Consider the following 27,739-nt stretch of genomic DNA (forward strand, 5'->3'; position numbering starts at 1 on the left):
AACTCCTTGGTTACCTTTTAGAAATTCCTATGCTCAGCCGGATTCCTTTTCCCCCCAGACCTGGTGCATTCTGGCAGTCTTGCAGTGCCCTCATCTGATCACCTTGCTCACCAAATCTGACATAGGCATACCCTCTACTATTTTCAAAAGGGAGAAAACCAATTCTGGTATGCATAACAGTTACAAAGCTAACGAATTCAGTTTCTGTCTTCTACAAAAAACAGAAGATAGCAGCTACTATAGCTTCTATTACTTAAGCAACCTCTCTGGCATGTGCACGTGCACAGAAAAGGCTTTCACCAAATTAAAACACTTGGGCCAGAAGCAAAAAGCTTATTCCTTGGTAGCATTAAGATGCAACTCACTGAGAGCCAGCAAAACAATACATTTTAAGTGCTCTCTGCGTAAGTAATCAGATTCCATATTTCTGCATATACAGCAGTTAATCAGTTAGCACTAACCCACTCCTTTTGGAGCCACAAACTTTATTGGTCACAAACACCAAGAGCTGGCTGTAATTATCTGAACCAGTATTAACCGGTACCTCTGAACTCTTCAAACAAAAATATCTTTCAGGTGCTCTTAGAAGAACAACATCAATTGCCTGCAACAATTTGATGGCTTTGCTAAACGGAGCACTGAAAAGCACAGTGGTACAGTTTCTTTTGTAGCCTGTTCAGAAATTATAGCCCCGTGCCTACAGCTTCAAATCAGGCCAAGCTTACCAGCCCAACTCTTACAGCTTAAGTTCACTGCACTCGAATGCCTTCAAGACGTGCTTTTAGGAGCCATGGAGAAGAACCCTCTGGTAAGACCACCATTATAAAGTACTGAGTGTTGTTTTACACTTAAAATAGAACTATCTGTTACAGTCATTCATCAGCTTTCCCTAGGCTGCTGCTCTCTCACTACTGAATGTGATCCTGCTCTCAGTTTCCCACTAACTTTTTCCCCCAGCGGTTATGGCCTCTTTTCATCTATGACACTTTTAAGGGACTACACCGTGTTGAAAAATGCTGGTTAACATTTCCTTTTACACAAGGTGCCTCATCGAATTTTCCTGACTAAACCAGACCCCAGAACCTTAACTAGAAGAGGAAGCACACAAACACACACGCCTCCCTGGCCACCATATCTCCCCAAAACATATCTGTTCAGTAACAGACCAACTGTAAGAATACTGCGATTAAAATCAGTATAGCTCTATACACTGCTTTTGTTCGGGATTACTAGCTAATGTCCTTCCCCTTACCCCTTCTGGAATTAATACTGAATTCTGTACTCCAAAACGCGGTTCTTAAGTCATACAAATGACATTTAACAATCAGAATTTTTCCACACAGTGATCCTCAATAAAAACTTCAATCCTCTACTGCAGTCTTTCAACAAATTAAAGGAATACAAAACTGGCTAATAACTGTTCAGTGATTTTTGGACCTTTGTAGCACTAGAGTAACAGCAGTACACTCTGCAGCATAGTTGCAAGTATGTGGGAATAATCTCTTTTTTTCTCTGAAAGGTGTGAGGCCTCTATTTCACCCTACTAAAGATTTTACCACCAACTGTACTGCTAGCATTGAGACACTGCAACTTCTGTGCTTGTATGAGATGCAGGACAGGTTCCTTAAGGTGTCGCAATTTTTTGTCTAAACCTAGTGTTGAGATCAAAAAAGGGATTGCTACTAATTTCGTACGTATCAATAACCAGGACAGAAGACATGCTGCATATAGGAATTAAACTTTTTCTAAAGCTCTAGTACATGAACATATCAAATCCCGCAGATTTTTTCTAGTATGGTTTCAGAGGTCTTACTTGATGGACATAAGCGCACAAGTGAAGACAAAAGATACTCTGTTTACCTGAAGTACTGGTTTGGACCCCAAATGAAAAAGCTGGCTTTGCTTGCTCAGGTTCCTTCTCTGATGGTTTAACGAAACTGAAGTTGAACATAGGTTTTGCTGTGCTCTCTTCTTTTGTACGCTCGGACTTCCCAACTGAAAAGCTAGGCTGTGTCTTTGACTCTTCAGTGTCAGCTTTCTTTCCAAACACTAACGGAGCAGCAGTAGTGACAGAATCCTGCTTCTCTTCTGTCCTTCCCAAAATAAACTGTGAGGCAGCTGCAGACTCTGCACCTGAACACTCTGAGTGAACACCGAATGTAAATGATGGCAAGGCAGCATTTTGTGGACGCAGTCGCAGTACCAAAACCTGCAGAAATAAGTGAATGTCAAGTCCGTAACCCACGGTGTATCTGCAGTACGTGAAGGTTTGAACTACATTCTAGTCCTGATCTTTCCAGTCAAAACTGTTTAACAAACAACCAACCAAACAGTAAAACAAACAAGAAAACCCCATGCTTCCTCTCTACATAAAACTTTTCACAATTGTGTTTTCTGCCCACCACCTGGCTTTAAAAAGTATACGAACTTCTTTGAAAGATCATGTTTTTAGTCTGAACTCCAAATGAACAACGTGTAGGGCATGTAAAGAACAAGCACGTCATTAATGAAAGCTTTTCTCTAAAAAGGATAAACTTATTCTTGGGGAAAAGTGTGGAAACAGAAGTTATCTAGGCAATATTCCTACAGAAAAAACGAATAATTTTGCCACACCTCAAAGGAAAAAATAATTGTGCTTAACAGGTAAGAAAATAAAAAAAATCAGAGCAAACCAAAAAATAAATCACAGAATATGCATCCTCGTTTTAATCATTAAGTATTACCTCTGAGCTCTGCTTTGGTGCTTGGCTTTGCACTTTCACAGGCTACACACTTCGTGGCCTCTGCTTTGTTTTGAACCAAGCAGGTCTTCCAATCCCAGCTTCCTTCAGGCTTCTTAAATTTGTCTAAATCCAGAAATTCTCCAGAAGGAGCAGAAAATGCAGATGCACTGCTACTGGTCACAGGTGTTGGACCCTCTGTGAGACAAACAAGACAGTTAACCATCCTGTTTGAACATGAACTATAAAATGAGCATTAACTTTTAAATTTGATTTGTCAAATCCCACAGAAATGTTCAAAACTACTCCGCAACTCCCCCCCCCGCCCCTGAAAAAAATAAAAGCCACCAAAAACCCACAAAGAAACAAAGAAACAAACAAAAAAACCAGAGTGGAACTCAAAGCTTCCAAACAACACACAACTCTGTTCAGCACACAAGCTTCTGCTGCTGTTGACCACAGTGTAACCTCCATAAAGAGGCCTGACAGGTGCCTTTTAAAAAAAAAGGTGCCTTTTAAGAGAGAAGCAGAAGATAACGCTTCAAATTCAAAACCGGAAAGACAAGAATGGCTCTTCCCTTCCACGGCACACGCAGAAAACTTTTATCCTAGTATTACTTGCATCGCTCTTCCTCCTGACAAGTGCAACGTAACCGTGCAATTCACTGCACCATGGTCACAGTAAACCCCTCATTTCCAAAATTCCTCCTTGCAATGGCAAGAGCCTCAGACAAAGATGCCGACTGACCGCTCAGAGGTTGGAAGTCCAAGAGAATCAACTCTGTCTGAAATCCATTATCTTACCTCATGAAATTTCAGTCTTACCGCACAGGATGATTACAAAAGCCCGGTCTAGTCCATCTTAATTTGTTTCTTCCACGATATATTTGCACAGGTGTTTTTCGATGTAATGGCATGTTAAATGACATTTAGAGTCAAAGTTAGAATTAGAATCGTATTTTAAAAACAATACAACCACGCTCAAAATCAATTACGGTCACACACAATGGGAAACAACCCAGTACTGCCCTGAAGAAGTTACCCAGCGGGTCACTCGCTTTCTTGAAGCCTACCACTGACCTTCATAGGCATCTCTCTGCTTTAGCTTAAGACTAGTTAAGACTACACTGTCTTGAAATCTGGCTTCACATCTCCCCTCAATTACATACAAACGGTGAGTAGAGGCATTTTGGCCACATTCTGTAATTTTTTTTACTTATTTTTTGAAAGAGAAAAACGCAGTCATTTTTAACTCTTTCTATGGAGTTCTCATTTTCGCCAGTGAAAAATCACTATGTTGTTTTTAAATTAAGTCACTCACTTCAGCCACCTTCCCTCACCAGCTGCAAAGCCGGGGGTATCTGCATTGATCCAGCTCCGTACTAATACATTTCACAATCAGTTCAATTTATGCGACAGGCTGGAACCTGGGCTGAGACCTCTGAAGTGCCTGTAAACCAATCCTGCAGACAGCCGCTAACCCATCAACCGTACCTGGGAATCGTGTTGCTTAAAATATTCCATATATGCAACGTACTTTTATTCTGTACAAGATTCACAGAGGCTAGGATGGAAACAACAGGAAAAAAAGGACCATACCTGGTTTCTCAGACTGACAGGCTACACATTTGTTATCTTCCGTCTTATTTGGTACAAGGCATATTCCACAGTCCCAAGAGCCTTTCGCCTTCTTAAATTTGTCTCCAAAGCCCAGAGTGGCTGTTGTGTCAGTGCTGCTCGAGGAGGATGTCACTGTCACCGAGCTGTCTGTGACCACTGGTCATGTCAGAGCAGGCATTACTCCCGTTCCAGGTTTTGGTGTCTCACATGCTATACATTTTGTAGCTTCCGGTTTGTTTTGGACAAGACATGTATCACAATCCCACGTTCCAGGTACTGTTTTGAATTTGTCTCCAAAGCCCAGCATCCCTGCTGGGGGCGCTGCTGGCTTTGAGGTGTCGCATTGACTTGAACTTACTGTCTGTTTCATACTCTCAACTGTTGAGGCTTTAGTAGCTTGACAAGTTACACATTTGTCCTTTATGTCTTTGTTTTGCAGAAAAGGGTCACATGTATCAGATTGCCAGTGCGATGCTTGTTTAGAAGTCTCTTTACCTGCAGAAAAAGTTGTTATTGCAGGCCTAGTATAAACCACTGTGCTTGTTGTAGGTTGTGCAGACGTAGAAGAGCGTGTTTTCAACAATCCAAAGTCTAGGAAGCAAGAAAAAAAAGTCTTCCTGTTAGCGCAGCACCTCACTACATGTAACTAAGTGACTTTACTAGAGGGCAAAAATTTCAACTCAGGTGCCAATGGTTACAACTAGACATTCAGACCGAGCGCAACAGGAAGTCCCCAGAAATCTTATCTAAACGGATGAAATTTCATCTGCTGCACTGGGTCACAACAGAACATTTCGTTAAAGCTTCATTTAACTCTTTGTTTCCAAGCAAGCTTTAAATCAACATTTTCACTGGTCGATACAAGTACAAACAGACAGTAGCTGACTGAAATCTGACAGTCCAACGTGGAATGGAAATAATACAATTTGATTAAGACGCGATGCCCAATCGAATCAAATTTCTAAAGCTCCTCCTTCCGTAGCAGATGACTCAAATCTACTCCAGTAACTGTACAGAAGTTTGTACTCGGAGCAGCAATCCATGCGGTATTTTCCCACAGATGCTGAATATTAATTAAATAATAAAAACTCAAGACAATTGAACAACTGTCTAATTTTCTATAATCTTTTTCAAAATGCATCGGACACAGGACAACTCCTTATTTAAAAGGTGGCAATTTTGACAGGAAAGACAAGCTACTAATACAGAAAGACTAAAGGAAATGCATCTTAAACAGCAGCTCAAGTTGCTTGTAAATCTACCTTGAACATAGTTGTTTTGTGGTTTGTTTGTTGGGTTTTTTTTAGTCAAAAATGAAGTCTTTGAACAATGTGGATTTAGATTCTGCTTCTTTTAAACCGATAAAGAAAGTGAATGTCACTTCACTCAGAGGTCTTTCCTTAAACAAAATGCACAATGTATTTTCTCTCACTTAGCTCTTTCCAACAGAGAAATGTGCTGCCTTCTTAACAAGTATGTAAGTTAGAAGAAGACTTTTGGGAAAAGATCAAATTCAATAAAGCCCTTTTTCTTAAAAGATATCTTTTCCACAGACACACTTTATGAAACTGTTGAAAACAATTGCAATTGCTTAAAAACAAAATTCAGAAAAGGGTTTTTAACGTAAAACACTCCACTTCTGTTTGCAGTTTAAATTTTAATCCACAGGAGCCATTGTAAGCTAAGGCCCAAAGATTCGCAGCTTTCGCCATGTATTTGGAACTGAAGCTCTTTCCTATTCTTTCTTCACCTGGGCTGAAGGTGGGACAGGAGTGTTGAGTTTTACAAACATTTCCTTTTCAATTCCACAAATTGTATTTACTTAAAATGAAACACCGATTATCTGGCTAATTCTCTTAGTACCTCATTTACAATTACATCCTAACACGTAAAGGAGATGCAACCCATCTGCTTTTCATCTTGCAGTTTTACTTCCAGCAACAAACACCACTTAGAATAGAAGGGGGCAGATGCACCCTAACAAACGCAGCGCTTAATGTAATGCTCTCCTACATTCATATTTATAGCAGATACTCTATTAACCATAAGTCGTGTGTTGGTTTTTTTTTAATAAAAAATGCTAGCGTATTTTTTGCAGCATCTTTTTAAAAGGAGTTCATTATCTCTCCAGGATTTTTTAGAACGTCTAAGACGCTTCCTTCCTTTAATACGTGGGCAGTGGTGAGGGGACCACCAGCAAAATCTTTGACCTCCTCTTTCTGTGTGTTGATGTTGGTTGAGGTGGTGGTGTCTTTTGAAACAAAAGAAAACAAAAACAGCTTTCACAATGTGACCTAGTTAGAGCAGATTATACTCACTTTTGTTAGAAACAAGAATTTCCAGCTTTCATGCTTCTCACATAAGAATCTTCACAAATTCTACTTACTTTGCAATGCTTTATGATTACAAGCAAAACAAAAAGCAACAAAACAAAAAAAAAATATAAAAGCAGATCTGTCACTGGAAAAATACTGCAGAAGTCCAACACTGCCTGGAATTGCTAGCATGCGCAGACAGGACAGATTGAAGATTTAATAAAGAAAAAAAGGAAAATCAGCACTTCAGATCTGAAGTGCTAAAGTTTCAGTTACCTAGGGTAAGAAAGGGCGTCACTGGAGTACCACTGGGTCCAGAAAGTTCTGCCGATTTTACAACGGGAACACTAAATGTAAACCCAATCTGCTATGAACAAGAGAGGTTTTTCAGATTCTCAAGCCACAGGAACTTCAATCAAATGCACACACAAAACCAAATCTGAAAGCTGCTCTTCACATTTGTAGCACGCATGCTGAATGACAAATTATAAGCCAGAAGCCTACATACTTTTCTCCATCAAGGCAGATTCTGCTTTAGTGTTCTGCAACAGCCTACTAAATGCCTAAGAAAAAAAGTCAAGCTCCTTTATTATTTTACTTACAGAAGACGTAGGTAGCACTTCTGCCTCAGTAGATTTCACAACTGGAGATGAAAACGCAAACTCAGGACTGCTAACAGTACTTGTTGGTTGTATCTGTATTTTCAAAAGAATTAAAGGTTTATATTTAAGAGCAACAACTACCTGAATTCACTATCCAACAGAAGTCCCGCAGTGACGTCGAAAAACCTGATGTTTGAGTTATTTTGCAGATAAAAGTAATAATAAAACACAGGGAAGTTTCCAAGTGGGTATAGGACAATATCTTCAAAACCAAATTCCAGAAACTGAGAGGAAAAGCTGGAGATGCTACTTAGGTCTAAATGCACGGAAAAGCAAGCCAGGAAGCTGAAGAACGGCAAACTCAGCCCAATGATACTCCAAGAACTTCAGCAAACACCTCAACATGTTAAAGCAGCTGTCTACTTCAAACCGTACAAAAAATATTTCAAGTACTCTGGAACAGATTAATGTTTATTTTATTGCAATAATATGCCAATTATTGCACCCTAGGCTCATTCTATGTGAGGCTTATATGACCACGTTACCTCTAATTTAATAACTTAAATAAAGTTGTGGTTTAACCATTGCAGGCAACTAAGCACCACACAGCCACTCGCTCACTCCCTCCAAATGGAACAGGGAAAAGAACTGGAAGTAAAGAAGTAAAGTTGTTAAATTTGAGGTAGCATTAATGACTCATCGCATGTAATGGCTACCTGGAAAGACAAATGCCATAACCCTGTACATACTCCCCACTCCTTCCCCTTCTTTCCCCCAGCATTTATTGCTGAGCACGATGCTAAATGGTGTGGAATATCCCTTCGGTCCTCTGGGCTCCGCTGTCCTGGCTGAGTGCCCTCCCAGCCTCTTGTGCATCCCCGACCTCCTCGCTGGCAGGGCAGCGTGAGACACAGAAAAGGACTTGTCACTGTGTAAGCACTGCTCAGCAACAGCTAAAACACCAGTGCCTTACCAACACTGTTTTGCTCACAAATCTGCAACACAGCATCATCTACTACGAAGAAAATTAACTCTACCCCTGCCAAAACCACTATAAATAACTTGGCATAAAGTCCACACCCCCCTTCCCCCGCAGACTTCCACAGCATTTGAAGCAGTTATACAATCACGTTAAATGGGAGTTGGCAGGCTCTAAGACTGAGAGAAGCAGAATCAAAACATTTATGCCTTTTTCCCCAAACTGGCATACAACCCCAATTCATTCAGCTGCGTAGAAACTAATATTTGTTAGTTTCATGAGCACCACAGAAAAAGTCAACTCGCAATAAAGCAGTATACTCATTGTAAACATTATTTATAGCATAAAGATTTACCTTGCCCGCCGCCGTCGCTGCTGCATCTGCCATGCCTGCCGCCTCCGTTGAATTTGCCACGCTTGTCGTTGCCGCTGTTGACTTTGCCTTGTCCTTTGTCATCAGCAGATATGGCATGCCCGCCGCCATTATTGGATATGTCAAGCCTGAGGGCACTGTTGAACACGTTATGCCCGACGTCGCCGTTGTATAAATCATGTCCTCCACCTCCTCCTCTGATAGATCTGTCAAGTCCTCCACCTCTGATGGATCTGTCATGCCCTCCACCTCTGATGGATCTGTCATGCCCTCCACCTCTGATGGATTTGCCATGCCCGTCGCAGCTGCTGGAGTTGCCGTGCTCATTGCTGCTGTTGAAACAGCGCTCGGTGACGCTGAGACAGCGCTACTACCAATGAAACTAGAATTGAACTGAGGCAGCGATGCAGCACTGATGGGTAGGGGTATGTTCGGTAGCACTGGTTCCTCCACTTCCTAAAGTTGCAAATTTTAATTTTTCTTATACAAGACATACTACTTTCTCACCCCATCGCACCCAATTTATTAACAAAATTAAATAGAACAAAAATCCATACAAATTAAGAGAAAGCAAGTTTCCAGAAGAAATCCCGATCTCCCCACCTCTGTCTACCACGTCATTTTAATTTATGGCAGGCCTGCTTCCACATTATACTCTATTCAACAACTGTACAGCAAGAACACTGAAAGTTAACTCAAAACCTGTGCAGAACAGAGACGCACAGATCACATTTTTTTTCTTTCTTTTCTATACTTTAGTCATCAAAGCTCTGGAGAAGCATCATCCTTTCTAACTACCCTCGCATGGCTTCAATTAAGAGTACACTCTCAAGACAAGTGAGAAAGTGTTCCTCTTGCAAAATTAGGCGGGATAGCTGCCAAAGTTTCTAAAGTCACTACAGCAGTGAACGTGGAAAAAGGTAATGTTTAAAGAAGCAGGTAGGTTCAACAACCAAACTAAACACAAAAAGCACCAAAGAAAGTCAGACTAGCAGCACTGAAGATTGTGTTCTGGTAAATACAGTCTATACCATGTATCAGGATGCAAATATAAAAATCAGAAAACAGCCTCTTAACAACTTCAATTTTCATCCCTGCCACTTACTTTATTTGATTACTAAGATTGGATGAGTTATGTTTTAAATGGCATAGGAAATCTGACCAAAATTTGTACAGTACTATCATGATCTACTTAGAAATGACTAGGAAGGGATGTAAGTTGGTACTACTGATATTCAGTGCATCCTGTAGCTTACATCTGTTTCACAGTTTTGATTTGAAAAGTTTATGGAACTTTTGATATTTGGACCATTATTTTATTTGCGTTACAGGAATAAACAACTGTGTTTACGATTTCTTTATATTGCATCATCCAGAAGTCCCATTTAATGATTTGAAACTTAAATTAACTTAAATACTTAATATTAACTTAATATTAATTAAATACTTAATGTTAACGTAAATACTTAAATTAACTTACAGGCAGCTTATATAACATCCAATAAAAGAAAAAATAATCTGAATATTCATGGTCATAGTTTTATGGAATAGATTTTTCCTATTAAAATGAGAAAAAAACTCTCTCACAATGAGTTTGGTGAGTATCAAAAACTGAGTCATCGTTAGCAGACATGCAGAATGCTCTCTTCTACTACTCTTTTTCACACTCTTGGCCTGTATCTTTCTGTACGACTTAAATATGAAACCAAAAATTAAGCTTTTTTTTTCTTTTTATACTTGGCACTCGTTTCAAGTATCATTCCTGTAGAAAAACTATACACACCTTCACCAAAACTTCTCTTCTTAGGACTCATTCATTCAATTGCTAACGAGAAATGTTATAGTTTGAAGAATCTCCAAGGTAAGAGAATTAAAAATTTCAAAATTACATAAGCAAAGTTCAGGTATTCAAACACAGGAAATCAATTGGAGCCTGCTCTGAAACCCACAAGAAAACAAAAACAATGCAAAAATAAAGCGGTATTGTTATAATTTACTATGATGCAATAAAACTGACACACTTAGCTAGTTACTTCAGTAAGCTCAGTGACAGCAATTAATTTAAGAGTCACTTACCTGTTCTTGTACAGCTCTTGATAAATAGTGTATTCCTCTTTCCCTTCTCATTTTGCCACCTCCGCTACTCACTCCTGAAGACAGACCATTGGACGCAGCAGTACTGAATTTGTAGCTGGTCACATTGCTAGCACACGACAGTACAGAAGTTGGGGGAAACAAGAGAAAAAAAAATTACCAGCCAAATTTTTTTTTCAAGATATTAGAGCTGTTATTAGTCCTAGAATTGAAACCTGCTGATCAGAAAAAAACTAAAGCTGTCTCACAAGTTGCTAAACGCTGGTAAATACTTGATGTTCTAAATAGGAAAAACTTTATTAACAGCAGCAATGAAAAGGACATACATAAGTGCACCGTTCACACGGGAACAATGACTAAGCCAGAAGACCTGAAATAGAAGAGCTGATTTAGATTGTTATTTTCCAGTGCTTCCTTTAAATAGGACTGGTTCTCTGATTCTGCGATGCACGTGTATCTTTTGCAGGGATATAAAAGAACAGCTCACAAAAATACAGAAAGAGTGCACATATGCACACATACACATGGGAAACACTGCCAACAGCTCTGATAAAATAGGGACGCCTTAGACTTGTGTGGCAAGGTAATATGGCCTAAGCTTCAGAAGCAGCTCTGGCTTTCATGTGGCCATCAGCAGGAACAGCAGAGGTGTTTGGGTATGCCAACATTCCAGAAGTCTTTTCAGACATGAATACAGATCCCTTTTGTAAGGCATACAAAGGCGTTTTTCTGGTACTTAAAAAAGCCTAGCTCAAAACCAGAAAGATATCCTAATCCAAGAGCAAATGGGGAAAAAATAACCCAAACCAGAAGTGGAATAGGGAATAACTCTAACAAAAGTACTATGGCAAGAAAATGAAGTATGCCTGGAAAAACCGTGACATCAAAGCTTATCTTGCAGCCAATCAGTCAGTCAGTACAGAAGTGCATTAGATCGCACTGGAAGACACCAGGTCAAACTCCCACAATACTGAGGAGGAGAACTGGTCTAAACTTGTCAAATACTTGACAACAGCCTGCTTAGCACTGTAACTGCATAGAGGAAGACAGATCCCTAAGGCAGATGCTCAGACTTTTCTCTAATCCAAACTGTCAATCCATTAGAATTCTGAAAAAAGTCTTACATCAAAATAGATCTTCATTCAGACAACTATCGCTTGCCCATAACAGCCCATATTCCTCTTTCTGTTAACACCTGTGAGCTTCAAGGGGGCAAAGACAATTGTCAGCCTTCAAGCAAGTCTAATCTACAATTGGACTCAGGTTTAAAATATATACACACACACACACACACATAGATATATAGCATTGGTGGGCCAGAGATTTACTGAGTATTCCAACTCAACTGTCCAAAGGGACTCTTGCCAGCAGATCAGTGTGGTGCTCCTGCTCCAGAACATGGCACCCAACAGAGACCAGCATCACAAAAAACACTACCACCACTACCTACTCTACAAACAAAAGGTAGGGCACTGCAATAAACTTTGTGAACGAAATCAAAAGCAGTATGAGTTTGCTCTATCTCCTTCCTAAATGGAGAAGTAGAAAGGAGTTCTAACAGAGACAATTTAGAACAGTTTGAAAAAAACATAATTACAACCCAGCACCTGATTGCACCTGTACCAGAACCTTAAAGCCAGTCGCTTCCACCCCTGAAAAGGTGGTTGTTGTGAAGTCCAACTTTTAGATGCCAAAACAAAGTGTTGAGTTCTTTCTGCAAGCCAAAGAATGCCCATGGTCACATAAGAATTGCTTGGCAGATGAGCATAGAGTCAACAAAATTCCCTGCTACTGTTCTTTGAAAAGAGCGACCCCCTAAAAACCGAGTGCAAAGTCTCTTAACTCAAGCATTATTACCCAAAACACCATTTGCCCAGAAGGAAGAGCCATCAATATTATCTGGAGGATAACTCATTTGACCTAAACCAAGAAAGCAGTATAACACAAAGCAGTCTCCTCAAGAAGAAATTCAATTAATTCTGCTGGATTTTTTTTATTTTAGAGATGAGTTAGCATTTGGCCTCAAATGATTCTAAAGAACACATGGTCTTCATGTGAACTCAAAGCAGACAATTAACTTCATCATGAAAGGAGTATTAAAAAAAAGAATAATAAATCATAAATCTTCCTCCATGTTTTTGCTTAAAAAATAAAGAAAAAAACACATCAATAAACATCCTCCTGAACTGTAACTCACTTCCCCTACTTCACCTTCTAAAGAATACTTCAGAAAGAATCATCCCATTAGGACAGAGCTTTCAAACTGCAAGCAATTAAATAGCTAAAACTAATAGCTTTTCCCCTAGGGAACATTAGGAGGGACAAATTATTTTGTTATAAGTAAACTGAGTTATAAACCATGAAATATCTGTCAAAGCAAAATTTGTAACGCTACAGATTTAGTTAAACTACAAAATGAGCCATATTTCCTGTAGAAGGAAAAAATTAGGCCTCCAATAGCAAAGATCCTTTCTGTGGATACAGAAAACGTGCCTCATTTCCCATCTTCGTATCCTACTCAGAAGATAAACTTGGGATAAAAAGTGGTGTATCAGTACTTTTATTCTTGCTCATCTTCCTTCCGTTCATAAAAACAACAATTTTCTCAAAGTTATATTGATCTTCAAACACAATCCAGACTTTGCAGCTCCCTCAAAATACAAAATTTTCATTGGATTTCCCATTCCTTTTACTGAGAACTGTCACCACCTTTCAGGTGCAGACTGTACTGAAAAAGGAGATGTCTTTCTTCCTTCAAGTAAGTTTTAAATTAATAGATGTCATACCTTTCAGATGGTTCTGCTCGCTGTTCTGCAGGCAAAGTCTTCTCTCTCATCCCCTGCAAGTTAAGTTTAGTTCAAGACTTAGCTGAATATGTACAGAATACACAAAGTACCAACAACCACTTCATGTGGTTTTTTGTGGTTTTTATTTTATTTATTTATTTTTAATTTTATAGCACTGAATACACCTCACCTACTTAACGTTGTTCCCTAATTCAGCATTGTGGGTACAGTTCAGTTAAATTTTGGGGCTAAAGTAAGCACACTGCTTCACTCAGCATTGAGGACAAACTGATAGAACACTAAATCAAATTTGTCAAATCCTCTAACAAAGAAAGTAATTATTTTAAACAAAATGACAAAAATTGTGTGTGTGGGGGGGAGAGTTTTCATCAAAACTTGTGTTTACCAACCCCGTAAAAGGGACATACTTTTCTGTTTTCTGTCATTTATGAACAAACAAGGAAAAAAAAAACCTCTACCCCCCTAAAAACTAAGCAGTTGCTGCTACATTCATTTTAGAACTTTACCAAATGGAGATTGTGCTGGCTAAACAATACAGAGATTGAAAGAGTTAAAAGCAATAAGCAACCAGTATTACTGTCCACTTTGATTTCCAGCCTAAGAAGCCCATACACTTAACACGTGGTCATTTGTACACTCAGACTGATACTGGAAACACAGATGTTTTCGCAGAAAGAGATGCCCATTTAATTTTATGGAAAATTTATTAGACTCCATCTACTCCAAAGCAATCAAAACCGATAACTCAGCACATTGTCAGAACTCTCACTTGGAGCACATAGCTCACCTGGAATAGTTTACACAGAACACGAGCATGTTTCATCAGTGACAGCTTTGTGTACATGAGAATATAAAAGGAAAACATTTCTGTCTTTTAATATTCTTTCACTGAGAACAGGATGACTCAATAGCACATCATGACATCGTGAAAACAACCACAAGACACTGAGTGTTCCAAAAACAGAATTAAATCCATAAAAGCTCAATCTATTTCACAATGGTTCCCACTGCCTTAAAGCTCGCCTCAAACATACTATCAGTACTTTTTGCAAAGATAGGATAACAATTGGTTTGAGAAACATTCCAAGACTGGAAAAAAAAAACAGGCACATAAGGACTCAAAAATGTACTCACTTGGAACTTTGTGTCTACTCTCTGGCAAATTTTGCTGGACTGAGTAGTTGAAGTCGGTGATGGTTCAGAATACCGCGTATAACGCATCGGTTGACGGTTTACCGTTGGTGTCACAAGTCTCTTAACAGGTGGAGACTGGAATGCATTCTGGGATTCCAGCTTTGAAAGGGAAACAGCAATCAATTTATCCTTACGTCCACCCAAATTAATTCCAATATTTATTGATGAAAACAAATTACAGAACTATAAACCTCCCCCCATCGGTCTTGGCACTCAGTGAATACGATTTGAAAATTCTGAAGACCGTTCAACTTGTAGAGGGAAATCACCAGAAAACCAGTAACGAAATCCATAAAGCTATATATAAGTAGCCAAAGTCTGACTGAATTCCATTTCAAAATTTGGCAGTTAGCTTCATAGACAAAATAATTCATGCTACCATAATTAAAATAACCCATGTTCCTAGAATATGCTCCTATCTTTTCCTCTGCCCACACTGTGATTTTTTTTTTTCAGTAGCTTAATTCATTAATTTAACATTCGAAGTGTTAAGCAACTAATTATACAGGCTTCTGGGCTTCACATCCCCTACATTTTCCCTCTTCAAAGTTACACAAACAATAGAACACACTCAAAAAAACCAACTTGTCAGTCTTACAATAATCTCATTCATTAAAATATGATCCAATGCTTTACATGTGCATTAGATGCACTTCACGTAGTGGGTTTGACTTCCCTTTTCAAAGCATTTTCACAGACCAGAGTTAATTTTTAACACAGACCACTGCGTGTTCTGCAAAACTGACTTAACTGAACTGTCAGACAGAAAACAAACCCTAAAGGCTACAAGATTTACCGATGGCTCCGCCTGCGGTCTTAAGGATCAGAAAATACAGTCTTAGGAAGCATGCTATTGTTCAAATCAATACCAACAGGAAATTTTTGTTTACGCTGCAGCTTTAATTTCACAGTATCTCCCAGCTCTTAGTAATAGAATTCACACTCTCTCTAAAGTATATAAAAATACATCTTTCTAAAAAATATTACATTCAGTTTGAAACCTTGAATAAGACATGTTTTATGTAAGTTCACAAATCTACTTCGAGTGAACGATGGTTCATTGCTGGTTTTAAAGGTAAAAAAGAAAAATATTAATTCCCCCAGTTAGGCATTCAATACACCAAGAGTTATTCTGCCTGGTACAGCTCCTTGAAATAAGAAAAATACCACATCACTGCTACCCACTGCAGAAGTTTAGCCTGAGTGCACAAGTGTTCCGTCAACCGCATGTTCACTTTAGCAGGAAAACACACGATCGTCTCCTCAGCAAATAATTGCTTCTCATCACGGGCTACCCTTCTCCCGCCACCATTATGAATTCTAGTATTATGAATAGACAATCTATCTCCTTTCACCCACTGACAGCTGCGTGCAACATTCATTTAGTGGCTGACAATTTCAGGCTCTCTGTTGCAAATCTGGCAGATCTTTCTTAATGCCTTATCACAGGTGTATTGCTATAATATAACTGAGAATTCACACCAGATTTGGTTTTAGTTATTTGGATAATATTTATGATATACTTCACTTCTCCATGCCCTTGTAATTTGGCAGATGGTGAAAAGATGGTCCAGGAAATCTGAGATGTTTGTAAACTCTGAAGTGATTGTAAACTTAATTATACATCCATCCAATCAAGGAATTGGCACAGAAACTTCTTGAGACACTGTCCCTTTTCTCATTAGAACAGAAGATGAAAAGTTTGCACATCTTGTTATTTCCTTCAGTCACCTGATCTTCAAGTGGTCATCTAAGGGTTTTGTAATTTAATAAGCCCAAGGATACCCCTAACTAAAGTCATCAAAAAAAGATGACTAGTTTTCATTTTTTAAAGAAAATGAAAGGAAATCATGCTTTACCACAGCATTATCACCAGTTCTGTGCTACCTCCAAATAGGAATTTAGGAGCGTAAGATTTATAGCGTCGGAAAAGAAAAAGAAAAAAAAAAACCTCTACCCCCCTAAAAACTAAGCAGTTGCTGCTACATTCATTTTAGAACTTTACCAAATGGAGATTGTGCTGGCTAAACAATACAGAGATTGAAAGAGTTAAAAGCAATAAGCAACCAGTATTACTGTCCACTTTGATTTCCAGCCTAAAAAGCCCATACACTTAACAAGTGGTCATTTGTACACTCAGACTGATACTGGAAACACAGATGTTTTCGCAGAAAGAGATGCCCATTTAATTTTATGGAAAATTTATCAGACTCCAACGATGGTTCATCGCTGGTTTTAAAGGTAAAAATGAAAAATATTAATTCCCCCAGTTAGGCATTTAATACACCAAGAGCTATTCTGCCTGGTACAGTTTTGCAATTTAATGATACCCCTAACTAAAGTCATCAAAAAAAGATGACTAGTTTTCATTTTTTAAACAAAATGAAAGGAAATCATGCTTTACCACAGCATTCTCACCAGTTCTGTGCTACCTCCAAATAGGAATTTAGGAGCGTAAGATTTATAGCGTCGGAAATTAACAATTTTCCTCCTCTTTACTTTGAATGGTGATAAAAAGCACAAAAACTAGTTTTCTGTGCCCGAATGAACACGGAAGTCTGTACAAAGTCTATATGACCACTCAATCAGTATTTTTCTATTTGTGATCATTTCTTCAAGAGAAAACTTGCCTCAACAGGAATTTTAATATGCAGCTTCACCCCAAGTTGGGGGACAAGATAAAACGACTTGGTGTGTTCTAGAGTTGGTGCTCTCAACTTACAAAGATAACATAATTCTTAACCTGAGTAATCTTCACAGCCCATCATCTACTGTGGATACATGCCAATATTAACTTGATTTGATGTCTATGTTGTCACTGAGGTTTGAGAAAATTTTTCTAATAGTGATAAAGCATTGAAAAAGTTATCTACCTCAGCTTAAGACATTATTGGTTCTTACCTTTCTTCGTTTGGACTGGAAGTCAGTAATATCCAGTTTATCTATGTCCGGAGGCTGAGGAAAAAACAAAGCATAACTATTAGAGGGCAATTTTTTTCTCCTGAGAGAGAGGGTTCCCTGCAACAAAAATGTGGGGGTTCATGGTCAACTTACACAACACAGCAGCAAAACAGATGCCATTCTTTTAGCATCCTGTTGAAAAAACAGCGCAATAAATTAAACCGGCCACAACGTAAGGAAGAATAATTTTATCTTTATGCTTTGATGGCACATTTACTAAGTTTTATAAACACATGAAGCAAAAACAGATTTAAAGAAGTGCTATTTACCAACAAAGGGCTTGACAGCTTCTCCATTGCCTCCAAGATGCGCCGTGCTGAGGTACTTAAGGTAGCGTGGGACCACACAGTTTCTTGTCCAGCTTTCGCTCTCTTTTGTGCCTGAAAAATTAGCATTTTAAGTGTTACAATGGTCAATTCTGAGCTAAAGAGGCATGTATTTTACGTCCCAAGGCTACACTGATGATACAATCAATATATTCTGATGACAGAGAAAAATGCAGTCACTGGGAGTTTAAGCCATAAAGAAGAGAATACATTCGGAGTTTAATGAAGTTTACCTTGGGCCTCAGTGCATCTTGCACGTGCTTGTTGCACGAGCAATAAAAGAACTCCGTACTTGTAAAAGGTCAAGACGGATGATGCTAGGACTGCTAAGGCCTCCGAAGCAGTAATCAGGGAAACAGAACTCAAGAAAAGGCTTGTGGTACAGAAAGCATTTTCAGTAACAACACAGACCTCAGAGTTTCACGATGGTCTAAGTGTACCATCTTAAAATCAGTGTATACAATCATAACCAGGAACTAGTTTTACTTCTCTCTTGCTTCCTCCCTTCCCCCAAGATTAAAGTTGGCTGCAAATCTTTGTCTTAAAAGATAAAGATCTGATTTAAACTGTAACAGATCTAAACATTACACTGAAAAAGTAAACTGTTTATTTGCACCACCCAACTTCAAATATCAGTCAAAAACTTCCTTTGGTGTGACTTTTTTTCTTCCCAGGTTAAACCCCTCATATAACCACACTGTGCTTATCACACGATGTGAAGACAGGAAGCAGACCACGCAGCATGTAAAAACACAAGTGAGACTCACAGAACCACAGAATGGTTAAGGTTGGAAGTGACCTCTAGAGATCGCCTGGTCTACCCCCCCGCTCAAGCAGGGCCACCCCGAGCAGGTTGCCCAGGACCATGTCAAGTCAGCTCTTGAAGACCTCCAAAGAGGGAGACTCCACAGCCTCTCCGGGCAACCCGTGCCAGGGCTCCATCAGCCGCACAGTGCAAAAGCATTTCCTGATGCTCAGACAGAGCCTCACGTTTCAGTTTGTGCCTGTTGCCTCTTGACCTGGCACTGGGCACCGCTGAAAAGACAATGGCTCTCTATGCTCTTTGCACCATCCATTCAGGTATTTATATACACCAATAAGATCCCCCCAAACCTCCTCTCCTCCATGCTAAACAGGCCCAGCAGTCCCTGCCTCTCCTCAGAGGAGAGGTGCTCCCAGTCCCTTGATCTTCTTGGTGGCCCTTCGCTGGACTCTCTAGTACCTTGCTGTCATTCACAGCAAGCAGCAAGAAGCAAGCTACTCTCTCCTTTAAAAGCCTAGTATTTTGGTTCCTCTTTTTACCATAATGCAGTAATATTGTAAAAAACAAAAATAGCCGACCAAAGAGGGTTCCCAGCTTTGCACCACAAGGTTTCAAGGTTTCCCGTAAGTGAGGTACTTGTACTGCCCTTTTTCCGTTGCACAAATGGACTGTCAGAACAGAGCCAGCAAACCCGCGTTTTCATTTTCTTCAAATTCCTTTTGATTTATCGATAAAAGTCACTTTCATTTAAATACATTCCTACCAAACCTGATTTGACTTTCCTTTTCGATTCAGCTCTAGCTAATCAGAGTTGTCAGCAGTTTTTATTTGCTATTTCCAAGAACTCTTGGGGGCAAATAACTCTCTCCAAGAACTATATGAATCGTTCAAAACAGAAAGCATGTTACTGCTTATCTTGGGACTGCATTTAGTCCTGCATGCCTCTGTGTACCAGAAGAACAAAGGATCAGCAAAGTTGATTTCAGATATTTTCAAAGACTGCAGGTTTATACAACATATCCATAGCATGAATGTAGGCATGCTTGGAAAAGAAGATCCACAGATAAATATTAGCCAGGTTTGACTACTGTAGCTTTTGCTACCATAAACACAAGTTTTCAAAGTTATGCTGTCATTGGCTTTTTTGCATCAAGTTATTTTAACGTAATGTAGTCAGAGGCAGACAATGGCACTTAAATGGAATTTTTTGAAAGACCTAACAACAGAGGAAACCCCAACTACCAACAACTAGCCCAAACTGTCATTCTTGTTCTTTCTGACAAGTATTACCTGTGGTAAAAACTGTCATTAAAGAATTTAAACAGAAATCAATCTCAGACGTCTATTTTTGTAGACCAAGAGGGCAGAAGAGCAACTGTTACCACATATTCAGCTCCCTGCTCAAAGCTCCTTTGGCAGTGCTGCTTTTTTTATTTCCATCACTATTTCCCACTACACTACTTTTCTCATACCTGATAAGGTTCCGTCTTTGGCTGCCTTGATCTTACAGCTGCAGCACCGGCATAGGCCGTCTTTCCGGGGTAAAATGGAGAAAACCCAAGCTGGTTTTGCTTAAAAACAGACGTGCTTCCACGTACCTACGGAAACACAGTATGAGAAGTGGATAGAAAAACAGGTACACATTCAAACTGATTAAAAGAAATACTGTGAAGTACTTACAGGACACAGTCCTCCAAAAACAAATAAACTGAATGCAGGTTTCTTAGAGCTAGCTGCAGAATGCTGCGAGAGGGAATGAGTTCTTTCAGCTTCTGTGGGCCAGAGCAGTGACGATGAAGTATTTTTTAAAACTGCAACATCTGCCAAAATGACGTATGCTAGATGTAAATGCCTCTCGTACGTACAGAACTTTAACAATAAAGATCACACTAATTCAAGTTCTTCAATACAGAAAAATAAGCATGACTTCAGCTTCTTTAAATAGATCAACTTCACGTACAGACTGAAAACCAAGTATCACCTACAAACTTGAAAACTGTTCACAGAGCTGCAAGTAGTTTTCAGCAATCTTACCAAGTTAATACTGTGCTTCCAATGCAGATTTTTTTTTCCTTCAGGCTAAGATAAAAGAGGACCGCATAAACATCAGTGCATTTGTACGGACAAAGCTTTTTTCTGTGTTGGTAAAAGGCTGGAGGCCAGCACAGATCATAATCGCACAGGTTTTAAACCTGGAAGATTCCCCAAAGGCTGCTCTAAGAGTTAACGATCTTCTGCCCATGTATGTTTTACGAAGACACACCAGAAAGTTCTAGTGCACTCAGGTTATATTGCTAAAGCCCAGCAACTCTACTCTCAGCTGTACAAAAGTTCTCTGGAAAACCTGCTGAGCACACGTCAGTCCCTGTCTATATGGGGGACTAGAAAAAGCTGCAAACCTGCTGTTCGCCCTTTCAGCGAGAAGACCTACGTACCAACCTACATCGACACGATGCTTATTTTTTATTTTAAAATGGTGTGCTTTCCTCAATGAATTTGGCAAAAGACATGAAAGTATTGACAGCTGAAGCCTTCTACCAAGAAAGGTCAAAAAACAGCCTATAGCTTATGTCAGAGTAGTTTCTTTATCTTCTCTTGCTGAAACACAGGAAAACATCTCGTGTTCCTATTTGTCACCTGCACTTATTCACATTTAACCAGCTGTCTGTTAGATATTCTGAGTCACTCTTCCTTCTAGACAATCAGCCTAGTTGTCAAGCTACGGCAAGTCAGCCTGATTTCCTACCGTCCCAGTTCAAAATTTACATATAACCTAGCTGAACGTGTATATTTCAGCATTGACTCTTTCTAACATCAGGGTATCATAAACGTATTCCAAAGCACGCTTCTATTAAAAAGGTGATAGGATTATATACTTCTAAAACACTAAAAATTCAATTTAATTCTCGCATCCAAAGTTGACATTCACCTATTTTATTTACTAAGGTGATGTGGAATATTAAAGAACGCAAGGTACTTCACATTAAAAAAAAAGTCAATTAAACAGAGAACACAAAAATCACCTTCATCAGATGCTCTAGAGGAGGAATCACTGGTTGTTGAGATGTTATCATCGTCTTGTTGAGAGGTAGAATCTTCTATTTCTTTTATGAAGGACAGCCTAGGACTGCCAATGCCAAATATAGAAGATGTCGAGGGCTGACAAGGTGGGACAGGAGAATCCAGCATGGTATAATTCAGACGGCTCCGATGAAGAGAGGGCCTTGTTAACACAACTGGGAAGTTCAGTGCTGATCTACTTGTGGATGGTTCTAGACAAGAACAGGGAGATAATTAGCTTTGCTATAGACAAGCTCACAGAAGCCAAAACCTGTTTCCTATCGACAGCCATGCTATTGCCAAGTTCTAAGCGCAAAAAGAGAGAAGCCAAATTTAACTTCTTCCTCACCCAGATACGGTTGCATCTAACTGTCTGGCTACAACAACAACACTGCTTGCGATACACAGTATTAATGTTGCATCCAGAAGTAGTTAACTATGAGGTTTTACAACACCACATTCTGACCCCGTGCTCAAATGCTCTAACGCTGACTTGGCCGTTCACTAAATCAAACATATATACTCCTTCTCCCATGTACAGCTTGCAATAAGCTTTACAAAATTTGAGATTACACGGTAAATTACAGATAACACTGCAGCTTCCATAATATTGGAACAAAGGTTATATTAATCTGAATACACAACATGAAAATGAACGTTTGCAGTACTTTTTTCCCAAGTTCTTCCATATCAGCTCACGTTAGACGCAAAACATCATCTCCTACCCATTAACTATTGGGATTTTGACCCAAGGGAAAAGGATGTTGACCCAAGTAACCAGACGAGCATTTTTCCCTCTTGAAGCAAAGGGTCTGCAAACAATGCCAGTGGCCTGGAATAGGTGGCCTTGAAGTCTATCTTGCTAAATGAATGGAACTATTCATGGGTATTTTGCCTGATGAAAGCCTACTGTCTCTCCCAGGAATCTGGGCAATTCAAATGACTTTGAGCCACTATCCTCTTGATACTTGAACTGAAGCTTAAACTAGTTAGTTCAATCTTCATAACCACTGCAGTACCACTAATTAGCTCTCCAAACCATGAGCAGATTTTTAGGACAGCACCGTTTGAGATACAGAAAGTTCTTCAGGCGGAAGGCCACCCAATATAGGCTCCAGCACACTGATACCTCAGAACTGAAGAAACACATTGGTTTCAAAATGTAGTAATAATTAAAAAAAATAATCTTATTCTTAAGCATAGTAAGCAACACCCACGGACAGCAACATAAGCTGCAAAAGGTTCCAGGGTGTCCACCTGCTCCTGATCTCCTGGAGTTAGCAAGCTTGCAGTGCAGCTGTTCTTACTGAAAGCTCCTTTCACGCAGTTACATAGGAAAGCCAACATGTGTTCCTCAGTCACGAAGACCTTCTCTATTCTTTTCTCCAAACTCATTCCCAAGCTACAGCTACACAGAAAGCCATCAATCTCCTTGTTTACAATTAGATGAGATTGGAGGCAAAGATATTTCCTCCTTATTTTTTGATTCTGCCAACAACAGAAGCAACTGACTTTCCACATTATCTATGGTTACCTACGCACGCTCAGACAAAACTTCTTCACTTATTAAAAGCTGACTTCCCCAAAACAGCTAATTTAAGAGAAACTCAAATAAGAATAGATGCAAATTTATACAACAGGACTACAGGAACAGTGAGAGGCACTGGATATAAGACAAATTAATCTTTCATGAGGTAAAGGAGTTGCAAACCTCGTTGCCAACGGTCCAAATACCTTCTCAAAGACACCCCCTCCCCCCGCGTAGACCTTAAAGTTATTGAATATTTTAAGGATAATAATCTCATAAACCACATCCGTGCACAAGTTCCCCAGTTCACCATCAAGTTAACGAGGAACTTTACTAAATTGATCAAAGCCCAAAACAAAAAAAAAACAAAACAAAACAAACAAAGTCGGGACACGAGACGGAATTTTCCTCTGCCATTCTAGCATCTAGTCTTTTGTTTCGAAGACTGCAAAACAAATTAATTTTTTTAATTGCCTTAGGCAATTAGACAGATTTTCATTCCATATCTTTTAAAAGATGGAAAATGCAACCCAGCACACTTGCAAATGACTTATTTTCAGCATTTAGCACCTGGCTAATAGAGTACCTAAAGTTAACTGATGCCTTCCAAGAGCATAAGATGTATGCTTCGTAACTGTGTATACAGTTTAAAGCTAAGACGGTTTCACAAACAGTTGTTTTGACTTTTTTTGGGTTTTTTTCATTCTGTCAAAACCCTCATTCCAATTTCCTTTTGAAATTCAGATTCAAAACTAGAAATCTGTGAATAAATACAGATGGCCAGAATTCCAAATGATTTTTCACATACCTCGTCTACTAATTCCTGCTGGTTCAGGCGTGAATCTCTCATCGATTATGGTATCTTCATCTGAATAATCGTGGTGATAGTTTACCGGAGTCTCCTCCTGGTTTGCAGATTCATTTCTGTCTACACACTCCTCCTCACGCTTATTGAAATACTTCTGCAGCCAGGCCGGTACAATATTTTTCACCGTTTCTGTCATTCTGCTAATTAATCCCTGCTTGAAAGAAAAAACACTTGTTTAATTACAGAAACGCAGTCAACAGCATATGCTGGGATACCACCTTCCACGGACCTTGAAGACAGATATTATACAGCAAATATTCAGAAGACGACGACGAGGTTGATCCCTGGCATAGGATCGCTACACTTCTGGTAAACCTAAATTCACCTAAGATTGATTTACAACTACCTATCACTGTCTGCACTTCCAAGTGACCTTGGCAAGGTTCAAAGTTTTGAAACCTCTGCCAAAATTCATCAGCAGGTCGTCAATCTGCAAGGCTATCAGGAAACTCTACGCCTGAACAGCTCCTGACCTACAGACTTGTTCCAGGACTCTTCCTCTTCGCACCCTCCCGTGAAAACCAACTAAACCAGAAGTTCAGCAATTATCTACTGCGACAGTCAGGACCATACTACCCATTAAAATCAGTGAATCTAAATATTTTCAATTTTAGTAATGCTGAATTGCAGTGACTATACGCACAAAAAACAGTTCTGCTCTCAACAGTCAGGCTAACCCAGAAGATGTCCTGGAAGAAACACAGCTATAGCTATAGCACCAGCACCTCCTCTTGCAAGAGCCTTCTAAAGCTGTTGCTGTATTTTGTAGAAGACTGACTCTGCGGCATACATCGGGTACGATCGGAGAATTCCCACCTGACCGAAAGCCCCAGGAACTACGGTTAAATAAAAGATAAATTAATATAAATGAATATAATTAATAATAAAAATTAATAATAAAAATTAATATCCAGAAAGCTGACAATCATGAGCTAGGCATCCTGCTAATCATCCCTCCTGCAGGCAGGGGGAAAAAAAAAAGGTAAATTAGATCCAGGACTAGTTCCCAGGAACTTTGAAGCTGCTAACTATACTGCCTACAGTGCCCAGGCACCTTCAGAGCTTAATGGTAAGAGACAGAGGGTTTGGTGGGCTGTAATTATGATCACAAGCACACAAAACACATCTATTTAAGTATTTCTAAGAATCGACTTATCGACTAAAGTTGTAGGGGGAAGGATGAGAAAAACAGCGGGGTAGGGATCAGAACCAGAGGTATAACCTCACAAAATCGCATCGGTCGCTTTCGTGCCTCCCCAACTGCATCACTGAGAGACAATTAACATTAAGCCACAGAACCTTCTGCAGAGTGGACATGATATTGAAAATAAACTGAAATTAATTGACAAATGCTCTAAGCAAGCTATCTGCTCAAAGCTCGTCCTTTTACGTTATGAACATTTGCACGATTCGTCTGGTTACAAAGCTAACTGCTATAATAAATGCACACATGTAACACCTATCAGTTTGTCTATTTATCAAATCATTAAAACTCTTCCCCGATAAGTTACTGTTAATTTGATCTGCGCTGGATGTGCAGCAGCCATTCTCTGTGCAGAATCCCCCAGATATCCCCACGCACGTGTTTGCTCTGGCACACTCTTTAAATAAACCTACTGGAAAACACGCAGAGATAACAGACAATGGAAAAGTTAGAAAACCATCTCCACTGATTATTTTCAATCCACGTGTAAGGTTTATCAGTTAGCTACACAGTGTCGGCACACGCAAGCTATGGCACTTTCAACATTAATGCACTGTTCAAGCCAGAGGTTTCAACGGTTGCTCTGTAAGCGTGGGGAATGTTTGCATTGCCCTTCCAGGCCAGCTTTAGATGGACAAGATTGATTGTCAATATGTGGTATAAGGGACTTGGCATTTCTGCAAGTGATAAAAACCTAATTGAGCAGCTATCCATGCGTAGCGCTCCCTTGGTTTTGCATATGATAATCAATCCCCTCAGCTACGTTGCTCATTTAATAGCGGAGAGGTTTTGGCTGAACAAACATGTGCAGAGGGCATCTCCAGAGCATCTCTCTGGGCGTCCTGACATTTCTTAGCAAAGAGCTGCTGGGAGGGATCTCGGCGCGTCCCCCCTCCAGCACGGGGATTTTCACACCCCGAATTGACGGACCGCTTTCACCATCAACCTGCTGTACCCTACAGCACAAACGAGAAGCAAAGCCTGGCAGGTAACGTTCAGAGAATTGATGATGGGCTGAGGAGGGGTGCAGGGAGCGGGGAAAGCCCTGGGGGTGGCACTGGGGGTCCTGAGGGCAGCGGGCTGGGGGTGAAGGGGAGGGGGAGGAGGGGGGTAATGGGCTGGGTAGAGGGGTAAGGGGGTAAGTAAGGGGCTGAGGGGATAACTGAGGGGGTTAGGAAGGGGCTGAGGGGGTAACTAAGGGGGTAACTAAGCCGTTGAGGGGGTAACTAAGGGGGTAAGGAGGTGGGTAGGGGGTAACTAAGGGGATAAAGGGGCGGGTAAGGTAAGGGGGTAAGTAAGGGGCTGAGGGGGTAACTGAGGGGGTTAGTAAGGGGCTGAGGGGGTAACTAAGGGGGTAACTAAACGGTTGAGGGGGTAACTAAGGGGGTAACTAAGCCGTTGAGGGGGTAACTAAGGGGGTAACTAAGCGGTCGAGGGGGTAACTAAGGGGGTAAGGAGGTGGGTAGGGGGTAACTAAGGGGATAAAGGGGCGGGTAAGGTAAGGGGGTAAGTAAGGGGGTAACTGGCGGGCTGAGGGGGAAGGGCCCGCTGTGGGGGGGCCGCTCCTCACCCGCTTGCTCCTGGCACAGGGGGGCTTCGCGGCGCCCAAACGGTGGCGCCGCCTCTTCACCTTGCCGCCGGCCGCTCCTCCTCCTCCTCCTCCTCCTCCTCCTCCTCCTCCTGCTCCTCCTCCTCCTGATCGGGCTCCTGGGCTGCCGCCCGGCGCCCCGCCGCCACCGGCCCTGCCACCGCCGGCCATGCCGCTGCCGGTCGCGCCGCTACCGGTCGCGCCGCCCGAGGCCATACCGCCCCCCCCCCGCGTTCGGTGCCGTCACGGGGCCCCCCCGCCCCCCGCCGCCACGCGCCGCGGGGCCTGCCCTGCCCCTCGTGGGAATAAAAATGTTGTTTTTGCAGAGTTACGTTGTTTAAAGGTAAGGAATGGGGTATCGAGGTGTGCTTGCAGCGATAAGAACGCTTAGCAGGCGACCTTGTAAAATGCAGACAACCAGACTCCGTAGAACAATTCGGGGAAAATCACGGTGTTGAGTCAAGTCAGGTAAGTGAAGAACCATTACCGCTTCAACCAGTAAAAAAGTCGAAAGAAATTCGAAATTTAACAGGCCGGCAACTGAAGGCCATGCATTGTCTGGGAAGCATCAGACAGATTGTGAGCCTGGATCACCCCCTCAGTGGGGAAACAGGGGAGGGTCCCGTCATCAAAAAGTATATAAACTGGGTTTTGGAACCAGCAGGGGCGCTGCTGCTCGTGGGACGCCCGCCACTGCGATCGCGAATAAATTCCTGCTTCGCTGAGCTCCTCGCCTG

At 40.7% G+C, this 27,739-nt stretch overlaps 1 protein-coding gene and 1 pseudogene across 2 annotated transcripts in view; one reads left to right on the plus strand and one right to left on the minus strand.

Moving 5' to 3' along the window:
- The window catches only part of LOC310904016 (nuclear pore complex protein Nup153-like), a 250,767-nt gene that overhangs the window by 160,292 nt on the left and 62,736 nt on the right, over nt 1-27,739 (plus strand). The gene's annotated exons all lie outside the window — the stretch shown is intronic.
- Nucleotides 1,857-27,128, minus strand: LOC310903975 (nuclear pore complex protein Nup153-like; annotated as a pseudogene). The gene is made up of 11 exons: nt 26,985-27,128; nt 24,151-24,361; nt 21,778-22,026; nt 20,435-20,574; nt 20,269-20,352; nt 8,592-8,801; nt 7,258-7,350; nt 6,932-7,019; nt 4,320-4,931; nt 2,724-2,918; nt 1,857-2,209 (listed from the first exon to the last, which is right to left on the minus strand). The product of its transcript is annotated as a nuclear pore complex protein Nup153-like (transcript).

The sequence above is a fragment of the Anser anser genome (genome assembly GCF_964211835.1).
Source record: "Anser anser genome assembly, chromosome: 9".
Classification (NCBI taxonomy): Eukaryota; Metazoa; Chordata; class Aves; order Anseriformes; family Anatidae; genus Anser; species Anser anser.